Source organism: Ornithodoros turicata, unplaced genomic scaffold (genome assembly GCF_037126465.1).
Source record: "Ornithodoros turicata isolate Travis unplaced genomic scaffold, ASM3712646v1 Chromosome13, whole genome shotgun sequence".
Lineage (NCBI taxonomy): Eukaryota > Metazoa > Arthropoda > Arachnida > Ixodida > Argasidae > Ornithodoros > Ornithodoros turicata.
This window is the reverse complement of record NW_026999307.1, coordinates 2,605,061-2,622,312: the sequence shown is the minus strand read 5'-3', so window position 1 is coordinate 2,622,312 and position 17,252 is coordinate 2,605,061.

The window sequence follows — 17,252 nt, the reverse complement described above, 5'->3', positions numbered from 1 at the left end:
CCGGTGTATATCATTTTCGTGTTTGATGCTATTAAGGATAGACTTCGTAATCCAAGGTTGCCTTATCGTTGACCGCCGGCTGTAGTTGATTTTTGAACAATGCCGCGAAGTGTGGAGATGAAGTATGTAAATTTATCCTGTGCGTTAGCAAAGGCATCCAAGTTCCACGACGTTTCCACAGGGAGTTTTTCGTCTGTCACGTAAATAAGAAATGTACAATTAGGAGAGGTATGGGGAGGAGAGGATGCAGTTGTACGTTTTGGAGATTTGCCACCAACATAAATCATTTCATGATCAGAGATGTCGCGAGAGACCACCCCGGACAACATCTGAGCTTCAGGCAAATTAGTGGTGACGTGGTCAATGGGAGTGCCGTCATGCGATATGCTAAATCGGGTGATTCTCGAAATGAGTTGGCTAAACCCGTGGGAAGAAATTATTTCGGTGTACATGATGGATGAATTGTTATGCTTAAGCATGTCGATATTGTAGGATGGTATTGGTATCCAAGTAGGATGGTATTGTATTTGGACGATGGTAGCTTATACAGCAACAAACTGAGTTCGGGCAAGGAAATATTGAGTTCACAACTAGGAGAACGGTAGATAATACCAATAACGAGTGGCCGCTTTGAAAAACAGCAGAGAGATGGTGGACAGTACGGGATTTCAATGAACAAAGAGTCAGTCATACGTGCATCAATATTCAGATTGTCTCTTACACAGTATGGGACATCACTCCGCACATAAAGGGCAACTCCACCGTAGGAATCAGGTCTATGACGGAATACAGAGTCGTAACCAGGTAATTGGAGGAGTGACTACTGGTGTTTACTAGCCCAAGTTTCGGAAAGAGCAGTGTATGACACTTGAGACTTCAGTAAATATATTACATTAGTGAGTTCATCCAGATGTTTTGACAAAGTACGTATGTTGACATGCACGGCAAAAGGGTCACAGGGTATAGCATTAGACAAACTGTCCAATGTAAGATAAGGCATAAGGTATCAAAAGGAGGAAAAAAAGAAAGAAAGGGAAGGGTTAATGGATGGAATCGAGGTCACGAATTCCGCAGTGACTCACAGCTCTGTGAGGTCATCAGACTTCCTAATCTGCTGTGATGGGCTGCCGTCAACGCCTAACGAATATACGACCATTGCGTACCCAGACAAACTGGTAGCCCTTAAATTTAGCAGTAGCGCGTGTCGCCTCCCTACTGCAAAATTCTGGCACGATCCTGCCAGTATAAGTTCATATCGTAATCTGGAACAAGGTATGATACACACCAGCGTACCTTCCATGCCGGAATACCTGCCATGCCGCCATGTCACGCCATACCGGTATGCCTGCCTTACAGGCATACCAGTAATACTGGCGTACCTACTGTAAAGAAATACCTGCTACCCTCGCCCATGCACAAGAGTAGAACAAAACCAACGTCACGTTTTCTAGTGTTTATTTCTTGCGGTTAATGTCGGAGAGCAGGTTTCTCAAGTGCCATGTCAGGTGCTGGTACCTTTCGTCATTGGAGACGTGGAAGTCTGGCTTGATGTACTTCCAGTAGGCATCTGAAACATTGAGCGGGATGGGTAATGTGTTGACAAATGAAGGTATGACAATAGTCACAGGAAAAACAGTAGCACACGGTAAACGCAGCATGCACAATGGCATATCACTATGGTCACTGAGAATATAGTCAGGTATGAATAGCAGAGCTTATCAATCACATACACACATTCTGGTTGCCCAGCTACTTTCCATAATATCGTATTATGAGTGTAGTCCCTCTCAGCCATGCAAAATTGGTTAAGAAAACAGACTATTTTGTGCCACTGCATATAATTTGTGCACCTCTATTTTGACTCAAAAAATGCCAATAAAATAAAGAATTGCATAATTTGTCTAGTACCATTTTTGAATGGGGACATCTGTCCCCCACACCTCAGCAACTGCTGCGATTGTTTTTAGGTTGCCATGCGGTTTTCACAAGAATGTCAGTTATTAGTGCTCTGACCAGGGCGGCGGAGGGGCGACAAGGGTACATTGTCCCTTTGATATTCCTACGGGGGCGCAAACTCGTCATTACCAGCAGGTGGAAAATGGCTGAAGTGGGCCAATTCAAAACATCTCAGGGACATGGGGGGCGCCAACCAGGGGCTTGTCCCCCTATTATTAAGTCGATCGGGTATCCAGCTTCCTTTAATCTGGCGATCTGAGTCGCAAAGCTGTTGGTTACAGTATGAACGCAACGTTTTCTCAAGCTGATGTGGAGTAGGGTTGTGGTCAGACCTATCTTAATCATGCGAGAGTGGTTAGACTTGAAGCCAAGGACGGACTTCCGTTTTTTCTGAGAGTACGGCCAACACACACGTTCTTCTTCGTCCAACGCATAAGCCAAGAACCTCAGAAAAACGCCTGTACTCTCAGCCTGTACACTTGAGAGTACAGGCGCACTCATAAAAAACATAAGTTCATCCTTGGCTTCAAGTGTAACCAGTCTCGCATGATTAAGGTAGGTCTGACCACAACCCTACTCCACACTAAGCTTGAAGAAAAGCTGTGTTCATACTGTCACCGACAGCTTTGCGATTCAGATCGCCAGACCAAAGGAAGCAGGATACCCCATCGACCTCTTAAGAGGTGGGATAAAGAGAATCTAGGCCCAAGGGAACAAAAGTAGGCAAAAGGATGAAGCTGAAGCTCGGACTAGAGCAGTCGTGATTCCGTATGTGCAAAGTTACACACAGGTTATGGAAATCTGAAAAAAAAAAAAAAAACACGGGGTCGTCGTTGTCCCATCAGTGGCCAGTAGACTGAGTTCTCTACCCAGAAGAGTGCGCAGCAGACAACGCAGCTGCTTGTAAAACAAACCACTGAAACATGTATGTAGAGTGTGTAGAGGGAGTTTATTTTATCCCCTTATCTTGTGACAAGACGTATGTAGGTGGGACAGTCTGTCTTAGTGAAAGACTGTCTTAATGAGCGCGGCGTCGGGAACTTGACGCCCCCATCGCCCGGCAGCAGCCGCAGTAGCCCCTTCCTGCACTCACGGTTGGGTCGCCGCAGGAGGGAGACCCCCACGTACAGCTGTGCATGGCTTTCCCGTGTCTTGGGAAAGGGGGATCCTGGTGGTTGAGTGGACCCACAGGTTGTTTTGGACCCTTCGGGGCCCCTCTGGGAAAGCAACACACCGCTTTGTCCCTTGCTTCCCATAGACGGGTAGTCCTTGAAGGCACGGTCAGAACCATTCAGCTTAGTCGCCATCTCTCACGCTCGTTACTTTCTTCCTTTGTGCCCTTCCTTCTAATCCTTCCCTTTTCACCTTCTTTGGCGGCGAGGGCCAAACTTGTGCAGTCTTTTCACTCTCTTGAAGCCTGCGCTAGGGTATAGTGCAAAGGAAAGTGTTAGTGTGCATGGCACACTCCCTCAGTTGGGCTCGATGGTGGGCGACACACCTGCTGTACTGGATAATACTTTTTCTGTTTATGGATAATCAACACTCAAAAAAAAAAAAAAAGATCGGCGCCTGAAAAGGAGCCGCACCGAAAGAACTGAACTAAATCTTGATCTAACTCCAGATCCCTGGTTTCCCAAGTTTCTTGTAATCCAGTCAAGCGAAGCTGGAAAATCACTGAAAAAATCTCTCCCTTCGCTGTGGCGAAGTAGCTGGAAAAAGCCATTGGTAAAGCATACAGCGCAAAAAAACTGAACAATGGAGACATCCAGGTTGAAGTACAAATTAACCAACAAAGCACTGCATTGGAAACACTGAAGATCATTGGGGATACTCCTGTGAATGTGACGACGCATCGTACATTGAACATCGTGAAGGGCGTGATTTCAGAGGACGATCTTCTCGGATGCACGGAACCTGAGATTGAAGAGGGTTTGAGTGACCAGGGTGTAGTATGCGCAAAAAGGATCATGATGAGGAGGGACGGCAAGGAAATTGCCACGAAACACATTATTCTGTCGTTCAAACTACACACGATACCCACCAACATAACGGCAAGTTATCTGACCTGTGCTGTTAGGTCCTGTGTGCCAAACCCGAGACGTTGTTTCAAATGACAGCGTTTTGTGCACAGCTCACTTGCATGTCGCGGACATCTGACATGCCCAAAGTGCGCTGGCAAACACCTCTCAGGAGAATCTTGCAGCAATGAATACCGTTGTGCTAACTGCCAAGGGAACCATCCAGTATGCTCAAGATCATGCCCGTGCTGGAAAGACGAAAAAGAAGTGATCAAAATCAAAACAGAACGGAATATTTCCTACAGAGCTGCTAAAACCCAGTACGAATTTCAAAAGAAAGGCAGTTTCTCCGAAGTGGTGCGCAGGGGAGTGGCACCACAGAGGAAATCCGTGGAGACTCAAACCTGCTCCCAGGTTATTGAGCCTCCACCCCACACTACCGAAGAGGAAGCTGAGGGCACTCAGGTGTCTCCTGCTGCAACGGAGGTCAGTCGTCCAACTGGCCAAAAAGAAGCAGCCACGGTTCTTTCTAAAGCCGATGACAGGCAGGCGATTTGGGATGGGGGCGTGACAGCCCCCTCCCAGAAAGGCCTTCAAAGCGTGGAGGTTGATGATGACGACAGAATGTCCCAAAAGTCATCATCAAGCCTCCCTCAAATGCAGCCAAGAGAAAAACGAGAAAAGGGCAGAGGAGGAGGAGTAAAGACATTCGAACCACATAAGCCACCCTTACGAAGGGTCTAACCTCCAAAATGAAACAAGTGCTACTCAGTCGGCATAACCAAGTGCTGCGCTTCGTTTTGTTTCTTCTTGGAATTGCAGCCATTATGAACCACTTCCTCCAATGGAATTGCCGTGGTGCGTTTTCAACCTAGATGACGTAAATGATATATGTACCTACCGTGCAGCATGCTTTTGTCTACGGGAAACTTACTTGGATACAACCTCTCCAACTCCTTTATGCAGACACAACATATTCCGAAAGGATCGAAATGACACGAATCGTTCATCTGGAGGTGTGGCAAACGTCACACGAGCGACTGTTCCAGCCAAGGCAGTTAACCTCAATACACAGTTGGAGACTGTAGCAGTGCAGGTGTGCCTCGACAGAGTAGTCACTGTCTGTTCCGTTTATCTGCCGCCAACAGCATCCATCACGCAAAACGACATAGAAGATCTATGCAGCCAACTTCAAAACCCTGAGAGAACTCATGTTCTGAGGCTGGAACAACATAGAAGGGACAATCACATACAAGGCCTCAAGTTGCCTAAGAAATTAACGATGAAAGATGAAAGTCACTGAAAAGGTTAGCCAGCTGTAGGACTCGAACCCACATCTTCTGGATTACTGGTCTAGGGCTCTACCAATTGAGCTAAGCTAACACGCCTTCACAGCCACTTCCAGGGTGCGTCATCTGAAGGGACAAACCAGTCACTCTCTCTCACTCATCCTCCTTTCACTCTTACATTTTTGCACACTCATACCCACATTCATACGACGGGGATCGACGCATGCGCCAATTGTTGAACATGAGAGAACTGATGTTCTGAGGCTGCAACAACATAGAAGAGACAATCACATCCAATGCCTCATGTTGCCTAAGAAAATAACGATGAAAACATAGAAGGAACAATCACAAAATCAAATCAAAACCCTTTCATTCTTTTAGACGATTTCAACGCGCACAACCTACTCTGGGGTAGTACAAGGACCGACTATCGGGGAAAGATGATAGAAAACATCTTGCTATCATCTTCCGTCTGTCTTTTGTATACCCCCGCAGGGGGTACGGGCTTCGGCTGGTGTTTGGAGAGTGGCGCCACCACGGACCCCAACCCCCAGTGCCAAGTTGTTATCCGTACCGTGCCGAGGGGATGTAAGGCGAAGGGTAGAAACCTTGAACGGTGGCGGTCGGGGCATTGGTCAAGCTGCGGCCGATGGGTTGTCAAAACTCCGGGACCTTCCCGTATGTATGAGTATGAAGTACGGGCGATTCTTTGGAATACTCGTTTCAACAAACCTGTATGGGTAAATTTTCTTCTTCGCTTGAGATCGTGGCCGCGAAGCGACCAAGGACCGAAGTTTTACAAACTACATCTAGAGAGTTTATTGCCAAGTACATAGTACTGTCTACTGCAGACGCTGAAAAAGAGAACAACGTACCACTAGGAAAGATGTCGCCATTTTTTTATTGAAAAAGCGGTGGCGTTGCTGTCTAGAAATATCACGGAAATAAAACGTATCAGATCTGGGGACTTGCTCATAAAATGCACGAATGAGAAAGACAGCAACCGTATATTAAACGCTCATGAAATGATGGGAGTAAAGACTGCAGCTTCGATGCATAAAACACTAAACACTTGCAGTGGTGTCATCTCAGTCTCTGAGCTGGCTGACGTGCCACCTGAAGAAATCTTGATGGATCTCAGGGACCAGGATGTTGTTGATGTACGCAAAATCAAAATCCGATAAAATGGGGAGTACATCACCACACGAAACATAGTACTGACTTTTGACAGGCCCACACTTCCAGCAAAACTAAGAGTAGGCTACCTGTCGGCAGATGTCCGACCTTACATTCCGAACCCGTTGCGCTGTTTTCGGTGCAACAGGTTTGGACATGCTGCAGACGGGTGCCGCGGCTCTGCTTGTTGTGCACGGTGTGGAAAGTCTGACCATGAGACCAAAGAATGCAACGGGCTGTGTCAATTGTTCTTCCAACCACCCATCCTACTCGAGGTCCTGTACAAAGTGGAAATATGAAAAAAAGCCCTGCACGTCAAGGTTACACAGAACATCAGTTACCGAGAAGCCAGAAAAAAAGTAGCTCCCATCTTTTTCGAAAAATCCTTTGCCACAGCCGTAAAACAGAAAGTAAAACTAGTAACACACTACACACAGACCGAGCAATCACTACTGACAGAGACAACCACAAGTGAAGTCCAAGGAGGTGCACATCCACCTCCAGTCCCCGAAACTCCAGTGGCGTCACTAACACCGACGCCACTTCTGTCCTCACAGTCCACGGAGGTCACATCCATGGATTGCGAGGGCGAGATGAGCTCTGAGCGCTCCTTTGCGAGCACGAGCTCCCAAGTCCTCCAAAAGAATAGAGCTAGTCTGTCGGGGAGTGGGTCACTCCCTGACATATCTGACAAGGAGCTTGCGGCTGCGCGGAAGGAACCCACAAGGCCGCGGGTCACACCTCCAACAAAAAAATAGACAATGAAAGCTCTTCAAAGTCGGCAACAAAAGTTTCTGACACACGTACTAATACTTCTTAGAACTGCAACTATTATGCAGCACACGATCCTCCAATGGAATTGTCGTGGGTTACTTTCTATCTTAGATGGTGTCAACGATCTCTTCGAGAAATATAAGGCTACATGTTTTTGTCTTCAAGAAACATATTTGAACAACCAAACACAAAATGCACTGCGTAGACACAACATACTTCGAAGAGATCGAAGTGACGCCACCCGAGCATCTGGTGGTGTACGATCATCACACCACGATCTCTCCCAACAAAAGCAATTCACCTAGTTACAAACTTGGAAGCTGTAGCCGTGCAGATGTGTTTAGAGAGGATCGTCACCATCTGCTCGGTATACTTGCCACCATCCGACACTATTACACAAAAAAATTAGAAGATTTATGCAGCCAACTTCCAAGTCCTTTTATAGTTCTAGGTGATTTTAATGCTCATAATCCAGTTTGGGGTAGTACAAGAACTAACACTGGAGGGAAAATGTTAGAGAAATTTTTATTATCAACATCCATCTGTCTTTTAAACACAGGGGCACCTACAGACATGCATTCTTCAAGTCAGCCTCTGTCAGCCTTAGACCTGTCTTTTTGCAATCCATCCTTGTCTCAAGAGATAGAATGGACTGTAAAACAAAACCCACTTGGGAGTGAACACTTCCCAGTGGTGTTAAAATACCTTACTCTAGTCGACACTCTGACGACACGCCCTTCCAGGTGGAAATTTGAAATAGCCGACTAGAATCAGTTTATTGAAAAATATTACCTCTTTCTGATTCCTATTAATAGGGTAACGATCGAGGAAGCTAACAGTCTTATTAGCATCATCATCCTTGATGCAGCAACAAAATTCATTCACCAGAGTTCTGGTCGTTCCGCAAAGCTACCTAAACCCTGGTGTAATAGTGAATGCTAGGAAACTCGCAAACTTCACAATCGGGCGTGGGGCACATTTCGGAGGTACCCCACATCACAAAATATCCTACTTTTTAAAAAGGCAAGGAATGGCAAGGCAATGAAAAGGCAAGGTATGGATCTGGCATTATCTATGTGGAGCAGACAGGACGGTGTCTGAATGACAGGCAGCGCGAACACTCATCCTCCCTGCAAACCCACACAGGCAGCAACCTGGCCATGCACTGTCGCGATTGCGGATGCCGACCTCGTTTGGAAGACACACGTGTACTTAGGAGCTACTCCGACAGGCTCGCCAGGGAAATTTACGAAGGAGCACAAATTCATAATAGAGGTGAAAGATGTGTGAGCAAGCCGTCAGTGGACCTGTTGTACAATGAGATTAGTTATCTTCAACAGCGTTCCTGATTGTCCTCCTTTCATGTTGTTCTCTCGTTTTCGGTTTTGCCCCCTTTGGGAAGTAAAGCTTCAGTTGCTAGTCAGCGCTCTGTGTGTGGACTTGTTTCTTCTTCGTGTCCCGTCTCTGCGCTGTTTTCTACGTAGTTATGTACCAACTTTCCCAAATCTCCGCCTTAACTGCATGGATCTGCCCGCGAATCTGCTCTCAAGATTTTGAACCCAGTACACCACCAGGGGTTGCGTTTAATAACTGGTGCGTTCCGTACGTCACCAGTCGAGAGCCTATATGTCGAATCCAAGGAGTGGTTGTTGCAGAGACGTAGGTGCTACCTCTCAGCATCATATGCGCTTAGAGTGAGAGGCTATCCGGAACATCCTGCACTCCAGTCTGTGAGGGAGACACGGTTTAAACCGTTCTTTCTCAGCAAATCCACAGTTATACCGTATCGTAGTATGCGTGTGCTACAGGGAATCGAAACGTATGAGTTCATTGAGTATCACACCCCAATTTTGCAAGCGTGTGTGGGAGCTCCGCCGTGGGACGTACTTTCAGAATGCAATTACTCTTTAGCTAAATATAACAAACATGGCAATCCGCCATGTGTCCTCCAACAAGAATTCAGTTATGTAGCAGAAAGCTTTGGAGATCACACTGCTTTTTATACCGATGGGTCAAAGACACACACATCCCTTTCATGTGCAATGGTTACTGAATCTTGCTCAAGTCACAGCGGCTTCCAAACTCTGCATCATTTTTTACTGCAGAGCTATATGCAATAATCATGGCGCTTAGCTTCATCTTAGACCGTCGTCAGATCAAGTCCTCGATCATCTACAGCGATTCACTGAGTTCTCTTAAAGCCATCTGTACGATACACAAACAGAAAAATCATCTTGTGTTAAGGGTCTGATGTCTTGCGACCAAGGTAAGAAAAAAAGGTCTCTGTTTAGGTTTTTGCTGGGTGCCCAGCCACGTTGGGATACCCGGTAATGAACTCGCAGATGCAGCAGCTGAAGCTGCGCTTTCTTCTGAAGTGAGCCTTTTGGAGAGTCCCTCTCAGGACCTTAGGTCAGTCCTGAGGAGGAAAATTAATGTAAAATGGCAACGTGAGTGGGCTACACGAGAAAACAACAAGCTTTGGCTGTCAAAAAACACAATTTTGGGAAGCATACCGAGTTTTAAAAATCGTCTCCATTCAATAGTTTTGAGTCGTTTACGCATTGGTCACACACACCCCACACAGGTTTTTTTTCTGCGCCGGGAGGAACCACCAGAATGCACGCACTGTGGGGAGCAGCTGTCTGTGCTGCACATCCTAATCACGTATCCTGCACATGAACCTCATCGTCACTATCACTTTAAAGAGTCCCCGCAGGGGGCACCGGCTTCGGCTGGTGTTTGGTGAGTGGCGCCACCACGGACCCCAGTCCCAAGGTGTTATCCGTACCGTGCCGAGGGGCTGTAAGGCGAAGGGTAGAAACCTTGAACGGTGGCGGTCGGGGCATTGGTCAAGCTCCGGCCGATGGGTTGTCAAAACTCCGGGACCTTCCCGTATGTATGGGTATGAAGTACGGGCGACTCTTTGGAATACTCGTTTCAACAAACTTGTATGGGTAAATTTTCTTCTTCTCTTGAGATTGTGGCCGCGAAGCGACCACGGACCGAAGTTTTACAAAGTACATCTAAACAGTTTATTGCCAAGTACATAGTACTGTCTAGTGCAGACTCTGAAAATGAGAAAAACGTACCACTGGGAAAGATGTCGCCATTTTTTATTGAAAAAACGGTGGCGTCACTGTCTAAAAATATAACGGAAATAAAACTTATTATATCCGGGGACTTGCTCATAAAATGCACCAATGAGAAAGAGTGCAACCGCATATTAAACGCTCATGAAATGATGGGAGTAAAGATTGCAGCTTCGATGCATAAAACACTAAACACTTGCAGGGGTGTCATCTCAGTCTTTGAGCTAGTTGACGTGTCACCTGAAGAAATCTTGATGGAGCTAAAATCAAAATCCGTAAAAATGGGGAGTACATCACCACACGAAACATAGTACTAACTTTTGACAGGCCCACACTTCCAACAAAACTAAAAGTAGGCTACCTGTCAGCAGATGTCCGACCTTACATTCCGAACCCGTTGCGCTGTTTTCGGTGCAACAGGTTTGGACATGCTGCAGACGGGTGCCGCGGCTCTGCTTGTTGTGCACGGTGTGGAAAGTCTGACCATGAGACCAAAGAATGCAAAGGGCCAGACTGCTGTGTCAATTGTTCATCCAACCACCCATCCTACTCGAGGTCATGTACAAAGTGGAAATATGAAAAAGAAGTCCTGCACGTCAAGGTTACACAGAGCATCAGTTACTCAGAAGCCAGAAAAAAAGTTGCTCCCATCTTTTTCGAAAATCCTTTGCCGCAGCCGTAAAACAGAAAGTAAAACTAGTAACACAGTACTTTGCGAGCACGAGCTCCCAAGTCCTCCAAAAGAATAGAGCTAGTCTGTCGGGGAGTGGGTCACTCCCTGGCATATCTGACAAGGAGCTTGCGGCTGCGCGGAAGAAACCCACAAGACCGCGGGTCACACCTCCAACAAAAAATAGATAATGAAAGCTCTTCAAAGTCGGCAAAAGTTTCTGACACACGTACTGCTACTTCTTAGAACTGCAACTATTATGCAGCACACGATCCTCCAATGGAATTGTCGTGGGTTTCTCTCTAACTTAGATCATGTGAACGATCTCTTCCAGACGTATAATGCTACATGTTTTTGTCTTCAAGAAACATATTTGAACAACCAAACACAAAATCCAGTGCGTAGACACAACATATTTCGAAGAGATCGAATTGACGCCACCCGAGCATCTGGTGGTGTAGCGATCATCACACGACGATCTCTCCCAACAAAAGCAATTCACCTAGTTACAAACTTGGAAGCTGTAGCTGTGCAGATGTGTTTAGACAGGATCGTCACCATCTCTAATGCTCATAATCCACTTTGGGGCAGTACAAGAACTGACACTCGAGGGAAAATGTTAGAGAAGTTTTTATTATCAACATCCATCTGTCTCTTAAACACAGGGGCACCTACATACATACACTTTTCAAGTCAGTCTCTCTCAGCCTTAGACCTGTCTTTTTGCAGTCCATCCTTGTTCCAGGAGATAGAATGGACTGTAAAACAAAACCCACTTGGAAGTGACCACTTCCCAGTGGTGTTAAAATACCTTACACTAGTGGACACTCTGACGACACGCCCGCCGAGGTGGAAATTTGAAATAGCCGACTGAAATCAGTTTTCTGAAAAATGTGACCTATCTCTGATTCCTATTGATAGGGTGACGATCGAGGAAGCTAGCAATCTTATTAGTAACATCATCCTTAATGCAGCAACACAATTCATTCCCCAGACTACAGGTCGTCTCCCAAAGCGACCTAAACCCTGGTGGAACAGTGAATGCGAGGAAACTCGCAAACTGCAAAATCAGGCGTGGGGCACATTTCGGAGGTACCGCACATCACAAAATCTCCTACTTTTTGAAAAGGCAAGAGCAAAGGCCAGGTGGACACGCAAGCAAGCTAAGCGGTCCTCTTGGCACGCCTTTGTATCGTCTCTGTCTTGTAATACCCCATCCAAAGTGGCATGGGACTTCGCAAAATCAGAGGAGAACACATCAGTCATTCCGTCCCTCTTTTGGAAGTCAACGGTCAGGTATGTGAAAGCCTAGAAGATCAAAGGGAGGAAGAGGGGGAGTTGGTGATAGTTCATGTCGCTACAATGCAGCACTGAGACGGGACGAAGGGCGGTTAAAACAAGGAGACAAACGTATCTAGATACATTTGTCTCCTTGTTTTAACCGCCATTCGTCCCGTCTCAGTGCTGCATTGTAGCGACATAAAGCCTAGAAGAGCAGGCGAATGCGCTTGGGGAGCATTTCCAAAGAATTTCTGACTCATCTCATTATAGTAAAAACTTTCTTAAGATCAAAGACACTGCAGAAAAGAAGACAATTCGAATAAATGGCGGGGACGGCCATGCATATAATCAGCCGTTTACCATGATAGAGCTTCAGAGGTCCTTATCTTCAGCAAAGGTTACCTCACCTGGTCCAGACCGAGTGACATATTCCATGCTTCAACACTTATCCGAAACATCGAAAGAATGCTTGCTTCGTTTCTTCAACCGAATCTGGGCAGATAGCACATTGCCATCCACATGGAAAACTGCTACCGTTGTTCCACTGTTAAAACCTGGAAAAGACCCTTCAAATCCAACTAGCTATCGACCTATCGCTCTCACAAGCTGCATCGGCAAAACGTTTGAGCGTATGGTCAATGGTCAGCTCGTCCATTTTCTAGAGGAAAACAAATGTCTCTCTGAACTGCAGTGTGGTTTTCGTGCCGGGCGGTCCACAAAAGACCACCTCGTTCGAGTAGAAGCAATGATACGTGAAGCTTTCGTCCGAAGACAACACTGCCTCTCGGTTTTCTTTGATCTTGAGAAGGCATACGATACCGCTTGGCGGTATGGTATGCTACAAGATCTGTACTCTTTTGGGATCAGGGGGTGGATACTCAGGTGCGTCATGAACTTCCTACAAAACAGGACATTCCAAGTACGACTTGGAACGACGCTATCTCGTGTTCTGGTTCAAGAGAACGGAGTGCCACAGGGATCTGTTCTGAGTGTTACTCTCTTTCTTGTGAAAATCAATTCAGTAGCCAATGCAATTCATTGTTCTATGTCATACTCCTTATACGTAGATGACATTCAAATATCCTTTTCTTCTACAAATCTAGCAATATGCGAGCGACAGATGCAGCTAGCTATAAACAAGCTCACCACATGGTCCCTCGAGAATGGGTTTAAGTTCTCGCACGAGAAAACTGTCTGTGTTCACTTCTCTAGGGTCAGAGGAATGTTTCCTTCACCTACTGTTAAGCTGAATGGGCAGGACCTCACTGTTAAGAGTGAACACAAATTTCTTGGGGTCACGTTTGATAGCAAACTTACTTTCCTACCGCACATTAAGAGCCTTAAAACTAAATGCATCAAGTCCCTAAGCCTCTTAAAGGTGCTGTCACACAGATCCTGGGGCTCAGATCGTGACACGTTGCATAGAATTTACATTTCGACAGTGAGGTCAAGATTGGACTATGCGTGCATTGTCTATGGATCTGCCCGCGAATCTGCTCTCAAGATTTTGAACCCAGTTCACCACCAGGGGTTGCGTTTAATAACTGGTGCCTTTCGTACATCACCAGTTGAGAGTCTATATGTCGAATCCAAGGAATGGTCGTTGGAGAGACGTAGGTTCTACTTCTCAGCATCATATGCGCTTAGAGTGAGAGGCTATCCGGAACATCCTGCACTCAGTCTGTGAGGGAGACACGGTTTAAACAGTTCTTTCTCAGCAAACCCACAGCCAGTTATACCTCCTTTTAGTATGCGTGTGCTACAGGGAATCGAAACGTATGAGTTCATTGAGTATCACACACCAATTTTGCAAGCGTGTGTGGGAGCTCCGCCGTGGGACGTACTTCCAGAATGCAATTACTCTTTAGCTAAATATAACAAACATGGCACTCCACCATGTGTGCTCCAACAAAATTCAGTTATGTAGCCGAAAGCTTTGCAGATCACACTGCTTTTTATACCGATGGCTCAAAGACACACACATCTGTTTCTTGTGCAATGGTTACTGAATCTTGCACGAAGTCACAGCGGCTTCCAAACTCTACATCAGTTTTTACTGCAGAGCTATATGCAATAATCATGGCGCTTAGCTTCACCTTACCGCTTCCGCGAGGGACGAGGGACGAAATACGGGGTGCCGTGTGATGAGCTTTCATCGCACGTTAAAGAACCCTCAGGTGGGCAAAAGCAATCCACAGACCGACCGCTGTGGCGTCGCTCATGATCTCAGTTGTCTCGCGACGTAAACACCCAATTATTATTATTAAAGCTTCACCTTAGACCGTCAGATCAAGCCTTCGATCATCTACAGCGATTCACTGAGTTCTCTTAAAGCCATCTGTACAATACAGAAACAGAAAAATCACCTTGTATTAAGGGCCCGATATCTTGCGACCAAGGTAATCAAAAAATGTCTCTGTTTAGGTTTTTGCTGGGTGCCCAGCCACGTTTGGATACCCGGCAATGAACTCGCAGATGCAGCAGCTGCAGCTGCGCTCTCTTCTGAAGTGAGCCTTTTGGAGAATCCCTCTCAAGACCTTAGGTCAGTCCTGATGAGGAAAATTAACGTGAAATGCCAGCGAGAGTGGGCTACACGAGAAAACAACAAGCTTTGGCTGTCAAAAAACACAATTTTGGGAAGCATACCGAGTTTTAAAAATCGTCTCCAGTAGTCTTCAGTAGTTTTTAGTCGTTTACGCATTGGTCACACACACCTCACCCATGTTTTTTTCTGCGCCGGGAGGAACCACCGGAATGTACGCAGTGTGGAGAGCAGCTGTCTGTGCTGCACATCCTAATCACGTGTCCTGCACATGAACCTCATCGCCAGTATCACTTTAAAGAGCTTTACAGATATGAGTTGCCACTTCACCCAGCCTTGTTGTTGGGTGATGAGCCTCTTTTACCCTTCATGAGAGTTTTTAACTATTTTAAAGATATTGGCTATTTAAATGCAATATAGTTTTACCCAGCTCTGCTCATGTATCTTGTTTTACTGTCTAATGATGAATGATCTCCAAACCTTTCTAAAACGATGATTTTAATTTAATCTTCCTGATTTTACATAGTCACCAACCATCCTCACTGTCTTTTTACCATAGCTTTGGCGCACTATGACTTTAGTTGTCCGTGCGCCATCAAAACCTGAATCATCGTCATCATCTTTTGTATACAGGATCACCTACGTATGTACATTCCGCTACACAATCTTTCTCGGCATTAGATCTGTCTCTGTGTAGTCCATCTCTTTTTGGAGTAAAAGAGAATCCAGTGGGAAGTGATCACTTTCCAGTGGTATTCAAGTATCTGCCTCAAGTAGATATCTTGACAACGTGTCCCCCCAGGTGGAAACTTGAACAAGCCGACTGGAACACTTTTTCTGAAAAATGCGACCTGTCTTTAATCCCTGTTGATAGGATGACAACTGACGAAGCAAACCCTGTCATAACTAATGTCATCCTTGACGCAGCAACACAATGTATTCCTGAAACTTCTCGTCGGTTGCCTAAGTGACCAAAACCCTGGTGAAACAAGGAGTGTGAAGAAATATGAAAAGCCCAAAATCGCGCGTCGGGTAGATTTCGAAGATAACCCACCAGTGAAAACCTTGTTCTCTTTAAAAAGGCAAGAGCCAAAGCCAGGTGGACGCGCAAGCAAGCCAAGCGGTCATTTTGGCACAGTTTTATATCAACCCTGTCTTCCCATTCTCTTTCTAAACTTATTTGGGATCGCCTTCATAAGGTCAGAGGTGTACACAGGAGCCGTGCTACCCCTCTTTTAGTAGTAAATGGTCAGCCATGTCAAAGCTTCTAATAACAAACCGATACTCCTGGTGAGCATTTTGAAAGTGTTTCCTCTTCCTCCAACTACAGCAATGAGTTTGTAGAGGAGAGTAGTAGTTACTGGACACAGACTGTCCGCAACGCTACAAGGCTTCTGGACACGTTTAATTAGCAATTAGAGCTAATTGGGACCCCCACATTAATCAGCACCCTCCAGGGAGTCATTACACTAATTGGGGTGCATCTAAGACGTGTCCAGACCACCCTGTGCGTTGCTGACAATCTTTGTCCATAAAAAATAAAAAATAGATAGAGATAGAGTGGAGAGAAGGAGTTTAGTTGAAGATCAACGACGGCCATCTTGAAGAAAGCGGTCCGGAACGGCCGCTGACCGTCGCTGGGCGACGGAGCACAGAGGCAGGTTGCAAAGCATCACAGCTATGATCACCAGTTCCGGACATCCTGTGATGTCAGCTGTGACGTCATCATGGCATGTCTGGGCAAGTTAGGACAGCTCTGGACATGCAAGGAGAAAAACACTCGTAATACAGAGGCTGAGAAAGCAAGAGTAAATATGCAAACCATCAATAGCTAACAAGAAAATAGAATTAGTTACACAACAAATGATCCCACCACAACAGGAGCGCAGAACGATGCGACTGCTCTATCCGACAGCCAGGCAGAGAACTGACTCGTAATGGTTTTTTTCTTTTGTATAAAGCCCCGCAGCTGCACCCCCTAGCGCTTACTTTCTCAACTAATCTCACAACAAAATTATTAAGAATCACGCCAGCGCTACTCCCGTTTCCCAAGGCAGAAGAAGATACAAAATGGTGGGGATGCCCGGACAACAGCAACCAGCGCCCGACGTGCACGAAATCGCAAACAAAGCGGGAACAAAGTTGGTGAAAGCATTAGTTACACAACAAATCAGCTCACCACAGCAGGAGCGCAGACCGATGCGACTGCTCTCCGCGACAGCCAGCGAGAAACTGACTGGGACGCCGCTCCGCGGCCACTACGCATGGGCGCTCCTAGCGCCCTCTGGGGCGACCACCTCCGAGAGGCTAAGAGAGAAGAGCATTCCTGCGCCCCCTGCTGGCCGTTCTCATTGGTCGTGACGTCATCCTATTGTCTCAGGGCTACACTGTTTTTTTTTCACTAATGCTCCTTTGGACAAGGTCAATCTACAATGAAGCCATGGCATGACGTCATCA